The sequence below is a fragment of the Euphorbia lathyris genome, chromosome 8 (assembly GCF_963576675.1).
Source record: "Euphorbia lathyris chromosome 8, ddEupLath1.1, whole genome shotgun sequence".
Taxonomy (NCBI): Eukaryota; Viridiplantae; Streptophyta; class Magnoliopsida; order Malpighiales; family Euphorbiaceae; genus Euphorbia; species Euphorbia lathyris.
This window is the reverse complement of record NC_088917.1, coordinates 29,713,976-29,725,900: the sequence shown is the minus strand read 5'-3', so window position 1 is coordinate 29,725,900 and position 11,925 is coordinate 29,713,976. Positions and strand designations below refer to the sequence as shown.

At 36.7% G+C, this 11,925-nt stretch overlaps 1 long non-coding RNA gene across 1 annotated transcript; it reads right to left on the bottom strand.

Annotated features, from left to right (window-relative positions):
* Positions 1–8,940: 8,940 nt before the first annotated feature.
* Positions 8,941–9,880, bottom strand: LOC136203505 (uncharacterized). Its single transcript, XR_010674884.1, has 2 exons — positions 9,637–9,880; positions 8,941–9,556 (listed from the first exon to the last, which is right to left on the bottom strand). It is a non-coding gene; the product is annotated as an uncharacterized lncRNA (long non-coding RNA).
* Between the last annotated feature and the right edge of the window lie 2,045 nt (positions 9,881–11,925).

Sequence of the window (11,925 nt, the reverse complement as noted above, 5' to 3'; positions counted from 1 at the left end):
TAAATGAAAATGAGAAAAAAGTATCAAAAATGGGAGAAAAGAGGAATGTGGTGGAAAAAGGAAGCATGTCTCTTGTTCTCATACTTATTTGGGTAGCAAGTGGGTATGGTCCCCCCCCCCCCCCCCCCCCCACCCCCACCTACTACTTTGCTCTATGTTTCTCTCTTGGGAAGCATCTATATTAACTCTTCATTTATGTTACTTATTATTCCTTCACTTCCAAACTAACCCTCTTGATTGAATTATCTCAAACTTGTGGTATGGCCCAAAATTTTAACATTTCTGAAGGACCTCTAGACATTATGGATGCCTCTACCAACTATGGCGGCATTAATTGACTGCGGATGGCGTTTCCTTTCTTTCGTAAACGAGAAATCGAAGCAGCCTAGTTTTATTTAAGTAAACTAGAACTTAGCTGAGCACAAAAGCAGTATGAAGATTGTGGAAATGATGGTGAATCTTTGGGAAATAGCTTTAGAAATAGGGGGGATGTAAAAAGGAAAGCTGAATGAAGCTAAGCAAAGGGAAAGTGAAGCTAAGAAAGTGAAATGTCAAAGAAATGAAAGACCCACCTGAGTGAGTCAAATAGATATTAGGTTGAGAGAGGAAATAGAAAAGACATGCTTAGCTTAGGGTGAAATATTGGAAATGGAAGTGGGAAGTGGAAGTGGGGGTATTTGTACCTTAAAAAAAGGTGAAATGGCATGTGTTACTGGCAGAGGCAGAAGCAGAGGCAGGGGATAAGAATAGTAGTAGTAGTAGTAACAATTCAATATTCATCTTCTGTCTGACACTCACACTGACAAACTTACCATACAAGAATAGTTCTAGGGAATTTAATACTAACTCATTTCAAATCAATGCCTCCTTTTTTTCACTTCCTTTCTTTTACCCATCATTTTTCTCTAATCTTTCACTTTTCTTCCCTTAATTTATTTCCCAACTTTTCACATGCAATGCATGTCTACATTATTAAATGTTCATCACATTTTGAGTTTCTTATCCCTTGTGTCTTATAAAGCATAAAATTTTGAAAAAAAAGAAGAAACTTAGACTGTGAAGAGGATGACATAAAATTAAAAAATCCAAAAGAGGAAAAACTAGATTCCATCTTTGAAGAAGCTCAAAATTTAATGTCATATATACACATTCCCTCGTTATATCCCTTGATTGAAATAATTTTTATGCAAGAAAAAAAAGTGAATTTCCGACCCCGAATCATTTTGGGACTAAGGCTTTGTTGTTGTTGTAAAATGAATTATTGACTAGGAAGAAATAGGATGACCCTATAAAGGGATTTCCTAATCGTAATTTAGTACAGCTAGTACAACAACAGTTGTCACAATAAGCCAAAAAGGAAGGGGATCACTAATACAGTTCATAGAGCATTTAGGAAAATAAGCAATAACAGAATAACAAGAGTAACAACAGTAATAATAAGCTTAACAGAATTAAAGCTAATCGAAGGTCTTCCCATGTAGCATCAATTGATATTTCCCATTGAATTAACAACTGAGAAATTGAAAGTTGAAACATGATTTCACTTGCAGAAGTAGGGGTAAGGTGGTTAAGGTAGGTTGAGTGGGATGTGGTTTATTTTTAGTAGAGAGATATGGAAAATAGTGTGTATATGACATGTGCTAGGTAATTGAAGTTTGTAGGTCACTTTTCCAATTCGTTTTAGAATCTTGTACGAGCCATAGTATTTGACCTAGAGTTTCATTGACTGACGGAGGGTTATGGATGACTGCCTATAGGGTTGAAGTTTGAGATAAACATAGTCTCCCACCCCCAAGTTCTATATCAGTCCTCTTAGCATCAGCAATTTGCTTCATTCTGTTTTGAGCAGTGGAAAGACATTCCTTGAGCTGGGTAGTGAGTTTATCTCTTTCCTGTAGAAGTTCCTCCACATAAGTTACATTGGAGGATTGAGTAGGCAAGATAGGAAGCCGAGGTTCAACTCCATAAAGGGCCTTAAAGGGAGACATCTTCAGGGCACTGTGATAAGTAGAATTATACTAGAATTCTACTAAACTCGGCCATTTATGCCAATGCTTAGGATGAAGGAAACACATACTTCGCAAGTAATTTTCTAGGCATTGGTTTAGCCTCTCAGATTGGCCATCAGTTTGAGGATAGTAAGCATTGTTGAACTGCGGTTTAGTTCTCAAAAGCTTCATCAACTCCTTCCAAAATACTCCTATAAAAATGTGAGCCCTATCTTAGACAATTGATTTAGGCATTCCATGTAGCCTGAAAATATGATCAAGAAAAACTTGAGCCACTTCTACTGCATTGAAGGGATGAGATAACCCAATGAAATGCCCAGCCTTCAAAAACCTGTCAACCACAACTAGAATAGTGTTATACCCATAGGACTTAGGCAATTTCTCAATGAAATCCATTGATATGTCTTGCCAGGCAGCAGATGGGATGGGTAAGGATTGTAGTAGGTCAGGGTAAGCAACATGGCCTTCCTTACATCTTAGACAAGTGTCACAAGCAGCAACCCAAGAAGTGACTGAATTGGACTTGTTAGGCCGATAGAAGTGATGTTGTAGTCGAGTAATGGGTGAATTGTGGCAAGTAGCGATAACTTGATCTCTGAGAGAAGCAGTAGAACCAATGTATAGTCTCGAGTGGTACCTCAATAGACTATTAGTATAAGTGTAATGTGGGTGAGAAGCAGGCTGATCTGTCAGAGAGGAAAACAAGGTGTCATTCTAATAAGAATTTTGAACATCTTGCACCCAAGAGGGGATTGGCATGGAAATAGCTAGAAATTCAGATGTTGACTCCTCATGTTGCCTTGAAAGGGCATCATCTACTCTATTTTCTACTCCTTTCTTCTATTGGATGGTATAATCAAGCCCCAATAGCTTAGAAACTCCTTTATGTTGTAAGTAAGTATGAAGCTTTTGCTCCAATAGGTGCTTGATAGTCTCATGATCAATTTTGATTACACAAAAACTGTGTTTTCAAGGTAATGCCTCCAAGTTATGCATGTTTGTAAGATTTCCAGCAATTCTCTTTCATAGGCTGACAATTTTTTATTTCGAGGAATAAGAGACTTAGATAATAAACAGATTGGCCTGCCTTGTTGCATGAGGATAGCTCCAATTCTTGTGCCACTAGCATCACACTCAAGAACAAAAGGTTGTGAGAAATCTGGCAGTGCAAAGATTGGGGCAGTGGTCATGAGAGTCTTGAGTTGAACAAATGTTGCTTGAGCTTTAGAAGTCCAACAGAAATTATCCTTCTTCAACATCTCTATTAGGGGTTTGCTAATGACCCCATAGCCTTGTATGAACCTCATGTAGTATCTTGTTAAGCCCAAAAAACCTCTGAGACTATTTAGAGAAGAAGGGAAAGGCCAATTCACCATAGACTCTATCTTGGAGGGATCTGTAGCTACTCCTGCACTAGATATCACATGACCCAAATATGCTACAGATGGCATTCCAAAATCACATTTACAGCCCTTGGCAAATAGTTGATGAGAAGAAAGCACTTTGAAAACTGTCTCCAAGTGAGTGAGGTGCTCTTCTTCACTAAAGCTATATATAAGAATATCATCAAAGAATACTAGTATAAATTTTCTTAGGTAAGGGGCAAAGTAATGTTTATTAGAGATTGAAATGTGGCTGGAGCATTGGTTGAACCGAAAAGCATGACTAAGCATTCATAGTCATGTATGAGTTCTAAAAGATGTTTTAGGTACATCCCCTAGTTTCATCCTAATCTGATGATAACCAACTCTAAGATCGATTTTAGAGAATATTTCAGCCCCCCTTAAGCTCATCTATAAGCTCTTAAATAACGGGAATTTGGAATTTGTTTTTTTTATTGTTGCCTTGTTAAGCTCTTTATAATCTACAAAAATTCCAAGTACCCTCTTTCTTCTTAACTAGGAGTACATGAGATGCATATGGACTAACTTGGTTGAATGACACCATTAGTAAGCATTTCAGCTATTAGTGTTTCTATTTCATTCTTTTGGTAATGAGAATACCTATAAGGATGGACGTTTGTAGGGTTTGTGCCCTGTTTTAAAGGAATAGCATGATCATGTGACCTTTTGGGAGGTAACTGAGTAGGGGGGAAGGAATACGTGCTGATAATGCTCAATTAATTCTTGATATAAGGGTGGAATAGATGGTAAGTGTTTAACAATTTCAGTTTCAGAAAAAACTTCAGACATACAGTAGAAATAACTTAGAGGTAATCCATTTCCATCTTTTACTTACTTAAATGATTGTTAGATTTAAGGGACATTACTTTTGTAGGAGCAGACTCCACTATTCCCTTCAGCTCCAATGCTTTGTGATCCTTTTGTATAATGAGTTTGTTGCCTTCAAAATCAAAGGTAACTGGAGAGTGGTGTCTCATCCAATTAGCGCCCAAAATTATGTCATAATCCCCCAATTCTAGGGTTCTTACAGCAAAGCTAAACCTGGAATTATGCACGGTCCAGGAGAACTCTGTGCATTTGGAGCTAACCAAGAGTTGTCTTCCATCAGCCACTGTGACTGCTATGTCTACCATGCATATTTCAGTCTCACTTATCGAGGGGATCATATGATACCTTTCTCATAATATGAAGGATAAATCTCATATATGTCACTCATATTCCTTTGCATGAACCATATTGTGTCCAATCATAACCTTTATAGTTGTCCGGTTAAAGACAATGTTTGACTGTATCAAAACACACTACTTTATATAGGAATCCATAGTGACCTCATATCTAAGGATTTAATGACAATATTATAATTGAGATCACTTGTGACACTAACCCATGTAATAAACTCATAATGGGTCTGTCCAGTTCCATGTTCCCCAACATGTACCCATGAGTTTGAATTGTATCTCCATACGATATGTTCATCACATGAACATCAATTAACCTTCACACTAGTCTTAATTCATTATCATTCCCACAATAATAATTCACCAGGGACATTTAGAATAATAAACCATTATTAGAGGATTTTATTATAAAGCTAACAAGATTTTATTATAAAGATTACTAGAATAATAGTAATCTTTATTAGATTAAAATGACCGCGATAACATAATCTATTGATGTATGAGTTATTAGTTGGTGTTATTCTTGTTTAGCTCATTTTCTTATTTAGTCTATTGTATAGTTGTCCTACCATATATAGGAGTTTGTTTTGTATAATACTTCTACCACATATAGGATACTGTAATCTGTATAAATATCCTTCAAAGGTAAATAAAAAAAGTATTCTGCTTGATTATTTTCTAGTTGGTATCAGATACAAGTTTAAGCTAGAAGCATAACATATTACCTTTTTCAAAACCCTAGCCGTATAACCTATCCTGGCATAATCCATTCGCATATCAGAGAAAGGTTTAACCTAGCCGCATAAGCTATTCCTTTTTTCTTCAAAACCCTAGTCGCACCACCAGTATGCCTCCTAAAACTGATGGTGAAAATTTTACCAGCAAGAAATTCTCCTCTGTCACCATTAAATATATTCCTTCATCCATTCATGTAAAATTGGATGGCTCTAATTATTGGGTTTGGTTAAAAAATTTGGAGATGCACATCGTTGGAAGAAAAAAAAAAGGATACATCAATGGGAAATTCGTTGTACCAGCCATCGATAGTCTTGAATATGATGAATGGGAGGATGAAAATGCATTAGTCAAGTCATGACTCATTAATTCAATGAGTGACAATATGATGTCACATTTTGTCCAGTTTGGGACATCCAAGGAAATGGGGGATGCAATCAAAAGGGGTTATTTGGATGCGTCTGATTCTTCTCAAACCTATGAATTAAGATTTTTGGGGGCCCAAAAGAGAGAGCTCCTAACTGTTCTTTCCTTTGGAAAGGGGTTAACGCTGTGTTTTCGGAGTTCTTCTCTGAGATTGGTTGGTCGGTGGGCAATGGTAGATCTATTAGTTTTTGGAATGATACCTGGCTTGAAAGATTCCTTTATCTGAAGTGTGTAACTCTCCTTTGCCTCGGGAGATCCGAAACTGGAGTATCGCTGATGTGGTGGATTTAGAGGGAGATTGGGTTTGGTCGAGATTCGAATCTTACCTTAATCTGGAAACGCTCCTGAAAATTCGGGGAGTGAGAGTTAGTAAAGAGGAGGATGGGGATAGGCACTGTTGGTCCTTTACTCACAATGGTAATTATTCCTGCAAATCTGCTTTTGAAGCTTTCAGTCCTAACTTGGATACCCCTCCCTCAATCTTTTGGAAGAATATTTGGGCTTTAAAAGTTCCTTATCGCATTAGGAGCTTCCTTTGGCTTAGCGCTAAGAATATGTTGCTAACTAATGTGGAAAGAAAGAGACGCCACCTAATTGAGGCAGATACTTGTTGTAGGTGCAAAGTTCAGGCTGAAACCATCTGTCATGTTCTCAGGGATTGTGAGTTGAGTAAGAAGGTGTGGAAGAAAGTGATTCCAAGCGAGTTGCTACCTAACTTTTTCTCCCATTCTGAGAACGATTGGTTGTTAAATGGTGTTAAAGGGTTGTTATTGCCTCAGATGGAGCATGGTGCTATCCTCTTTGCCGTTATCTGTCACCAGCTTTGGCAATGGAGGAATACTGAGGTGTTTGGAGGTAAAGTTATTGTGATTCCTAATCTGTCTGAATATTTCTCCAAGAAAATTAACACTATTATCAGTAGTTTCAAATGGGATTTTTTAGCCAGTACTAACCAGAAGCCCGTGGAGCATCTTCTGGGTTGGATTAGACCGGGAGAAGGGTTTGTGAAGTTAAATACTGATGGCTCGTGTCTTGTGGACGGCAGAATTGCAGCTGGAGGGGTCCTGAGAGATGCAGGGGGCAATTGGGTGGCTGGCTTTACTCAGAATCTGGGGATGGGATCTTCCTTTTCTGCAGAACTCTGGGGTATCTTCTTTGGTCTTAGATTGGCCATTGACCTGGGGCTTAAAAGGCTGCTCATGGAGTCTGACAACCTTGAAGCAGTTAATATGATTGCTAGCAACAAGGCTATGTGCTTGAGCAGCCAAAACCTTGTTAAAGAGATCAGAAGATTGTGTTCTTATTTCGATACCATCTCCTTTTGTCATGTGTACAGGGAGCAAAATAGAGTGGCTGATCGCCTTGCTGCGGAGGGCCATGATAGGATGCCGGGAATTTCAACCTTCTCTTCTTCTCCGAACTTCCTTTGTTCGTTTCTGTCGGATGATCGGGTGATGGTTAGCTTCCCTAGGCTAATCCCGGGTTAGGTGGTGTTTGTTGTTTTTCTTTCCATTTCCTACCAAAAAACAAATGAGGAAATCCTTTCAGTTTAACCAAAATAGCAAATCTCTTACTGAATACTACAATGAACTAAACTCGATCTTCATGGAACTCGATTACCAAAGGCTAATTGAGATGACTTGTAATGTTGATATCGAAAAACAAAGGAAGTGTATTGATGAAGCTAGAGTCTACATCTTCCTTGCAGGACTCTATCGCAACCTATACCAAGTTAGTAGCAAAATATTGGCTACTTTTCCTTTGCCAAGTGTTGAAGAAGCTTATTCTATGGTTAGTCGTGAAGTACAATGACGACTTACTATGGGGGAAAAAATCCATTCTGAAGGTTCTGCTTTAGCTGCTCATAAATATACACCTAAACCAGAATCCTCAAATGCTCAAGAACATTTTTGCTCTTATTGTCACAAGAGCAACCACACTGAAAACATTTATTGGAAGAAGCATGGTTATCCAGAATGGTACAAACTCAAACAAGCTGAGAGAAAGAATAGGAAGATTGCTCAGAATGCTACTATAAGCAACTTGTTGCCTTCCACCTCTTATGTTTCTAGGATGTCACCTCAAGAAGGTAATTCTTGTCTGTCTTGTGTTTTAGCCACATCAAATGATTGGGTTATTGATTTAGGGGCATCTGATCACATGACTAATAACTTTTTTATCCTTAGCTCTCTAACATCTCCACTTGTTAAGTCTGTCTAAGTTGCTAATAGAAGTGTCATGCCCATCACAAAGGTTGGGACAGTTTCTCTTTCTCCAAATTTTTGTATGTCAATCGTGCTATTTTCTCCAATAAACATAGAACATGAAAGGGATGTGCACCTTTATGATTATCAATTTTTCTCTTTCTAAATCATTCTCTAAAGCAAAAATTTCCTTTTTCCATTGAAAAAATAGAATATGGTTTCACATCCTCTTTAACCCAAAGCTGATAAAATGAAAACTCATTGATAGGGGAACAAAGAAAACTAAATATGAAAAGTGGACCAACTCCTTCTACTCTAAGAAAAGTCTGTCATAACTCTAAAGGACTATTTGGCGATGGAGTAGGTCCATAGTTGCAAGTCAGATCTTTTGTCTTTTATTCCTGAAACGACCTGCCTGCCTAAAGAAGAATTATCGTTGCCCAGTAAGACCTCCTTAATGGAGCTCCCATGGTCATTATCATATCACTATCCTCTAGAGGGGAATAGTAACTTTGTCGCCTTCTTGTCCAAGAGCACTTGTATGTTAGTACATTCGTATTTCCTGTGATTCTACAATGAGACTAATATCTAAAGTTGGATAAGCTTGCTTATGAATAGTAATCGCCGCACAAAAGCTCCAACACTACTTCTAAATCCATTCCATTACGGTGCGCACGGACACACTGTTGTGCAAAGTGCTTCAATATCTTAAGACTTCGAGCATGCTAGTGAAGTGGGGTTTATGCCTAATTGAGTTCATATTCAAATTAACAAAGGGCTTTAAAGCTTAAGCATTAGCCTACTTCCTCGTAAAGATAACAGAATGCAGACCAGACAGTGCTTTTCCGCTAGACATCTAGGAAGTTTTTGTTGATGCAAACTCAAATAAGGATGGCATAGATATAGGCATATTCATCATGGGCCCAAACAACAACATCCTCATATATGATCCTTCCCTGCAATTCTCAACATCCAACAGTGCATCAAAGTATAAAGTTGTCCTCTAGGAATTTCAGATATTAAATATCACCAAACTAGACCGCATAGTGCTGAAGAGTGACTCCAAACTTGTAGCTAGTCATCTCCACAATAGCTACGAAGCTAAGGAACCTAATATGAAGCAATACATGGCCTTATTAAAATAGTTGGTTGCATCTAGCCAAGACTGCCTTCTCATTCTTCTTGGCTCTGGCCTCGTTCTTTCTAGCCTTGACCTCTAATTTCTCGGCATCTATAGCCTCTTTCTTAGCCTTATCTAGCTTCTTTTGAAGTGCATCAACGCGAGCCAAAGCCACATTCAGATTACGGTTTCGCTCCTCCTACTCTTGGGTGATGTTGAGAAGCTCATCGCATGCTTCAGTCGTGGCTGATAGGTTCTATTAGCAAACAAGAAATTATCAAACATATAGGTCGAACCAAAAGGGAAAGAATATGATAACAGTCACCAGAGCAATCTTAAACATGTTTAGCTCCGCCATCTTTCGAAATAACATTTGCTCAAAGATCCCTCGCTCTTGAGGGACCAAAGGAAAATGTCCTAAAGCTCGTACTATCATATTATTGAGGAGAATAACCTTGAGAGCATATCATTGCTCCCATAACTGAAAAACAAGCATCAACAATGTAAGTGTCCAAGATAACTATGTTTCACATGACGAAAAATATAAAATAAAATACATACGACAATAGTGTCATATTTCTCGAAGAGTTCAGCCTCTTCAGCGTTTAAAGACTCCGGTCCAACCACCTACCCAACTTTGGATTTTGCCTTTTGGGCTATAGTTGCCCCGAGTCTCTTCAGTAATGGTTGTTCGAACAAACCCTCCAGATCCTACGTTTTATGGACCTTCCTCCTGGATCTCTCAAGTCTTGGAAGAAGCGGAACGTGAGACACCTTCAAAGAAGAAAGCTTCCTCTTACTTGGTTTCGCAGCTTATCACCAGAAACGTTTAATAATGAAGTTTTATTTGAACATAATGTTGATAAGGTTATAATTGATGGGCCATGAATGTAATTAACCAATCAAGAAATAGATGTTTATAGCCTTTATATGAATAGAGGAAAGTGTGAATCCCATGTGAAAAAATGATTTAGCCTGCAATGTTGTGTTGTGATGATACAAATCAAACCAAGTCAATTATGAATGGTAAACCCAACCCAAATAGCCATTGAATCACACACCTAATTAAGGTCTAAGGATGGGTTAGTCTTAGGCATCATCAATTAAAAAAATAGCATTTTGAAAGAAACAAAGCAATCTAAATCTTTGATTAAAGATATGATAATAAAGAATAGAGATTCCATTATATAAATATAGTTAATCCCATTAGGATGAAAATAATACTGTAATATGTAAATATCCAAAAGTGAAAAAGGTCAAATAGTAAGTGGAGGGAGATAAATAAAAAAAGTAAAAGAGTTAGTAGCACTAAAAGCTTCAACCGTACAATCTCCTCAGACCAAGCCAGGCATTTGCTTCAGACACCAACAACACTTAATACTCTCTATAACCCTCTTCTTTTTTACACATTTCATCCTTTATCTTTCACTTTACTTTCATTAATCATCCATATATTTCAAAATAAGACATTATTAGAGATGTAAACGGGACAGATCGGGGATGGAGAATGATCCCACTCCTCGAATCGGAAATTTCATCCCCATTCCTTTATATGAATCGAAGAGACTCGTTCCATATAAATCAGAATCCTCATAGAGATTTTATGTTTTAAAAATTGAATTTGCTTAAAGTAAACTATCAAAATAATAAAAGGAAACAATAGTACTTCAATATTTTCATTAAATAGATATAATATGCCTAATTTTTTTTAGTTAGTGTTGTAATTAGATTTATTAAATATCAAAATTAAAATAAATATTTTTTAAAAAAATTTATTAATAATTTTGGGGATTAAATCTTATCTGAGAGAACACATTTTCCATACCCGTTCACATTTAAATTTCACTAATAAAAAAATTATCCATCCCAACCTTGTGGCGATTTTTTTTTTAGGATTTTTTTTTGTCGTTATAAGAGCATATCGAGAATCTATATCCCGTTGATAATTTTAAACAGTATGGTTTCTGAAAATTTGCACTCTATTAACACGGTGACTATTTTAAAGTTTGACCAAGTCAAAATAACTCCCGACGACTTCAAAATGAATAAATTTAAGAATTAAAATTATTTAGAATCATATTTATCATAAAAAAACTACTATTTTTAATTTTTCAAATTACTATTTTTGAAACTCTCTCTTTAAATAATAAGATTGTCTTCCTTAAATGATTTCAAAACTAAGAGCATCTCCAAGAGATTCTTAGTATACTCTCTAAAAATAATATAAATAATTGACTCTGAGTGATTTAAGAGTGACTAAGATATATCATCTCCAACAGCACTTCTTATATGCACTCCTTATTTATATTATTATTATTATTATTATTTATTGTTATATTTACCAATAGTGTGAAGAAAGACTCCTTAATAATAAATTATTAATAAAAAATGAATTAAGAGGCACTAAGAAATGGAAAAAAGACTCTCTGTTAAAAGAGAGGATGTAGAAACTCTTAGTAATTTGAGGAGCCACTAACAGGCTGTTAGAGCTGATTTTTCATTCTCCCTCCATAAATTTTAACTTAAGAGCCAATTTAAGAGGTTGTTGGAGATGCTCTTAATAAAGAGGATTGAGAGACTCGTAGTGATTTGAGGAGCCACTGAGAGGCTGTTGGAGTTAATTTTTAACTTTCGCTCCTCAAATTTTAACTTAAGAGCCAAATTACGAGGCTGTTAGAGATGATCTAAAAAAATTTTAACACCCATTTGGCTCCCTAAACTTAACCTTCAAAATCAATTATAAGCTTAAACTATCAAAATCATTTATTAGGTCTCTGAACTAAGTAAAAATCATCAATTAAGTCCTCATACTATACAAACATCATCAATTGAGTTCTCATCGAAAATTAT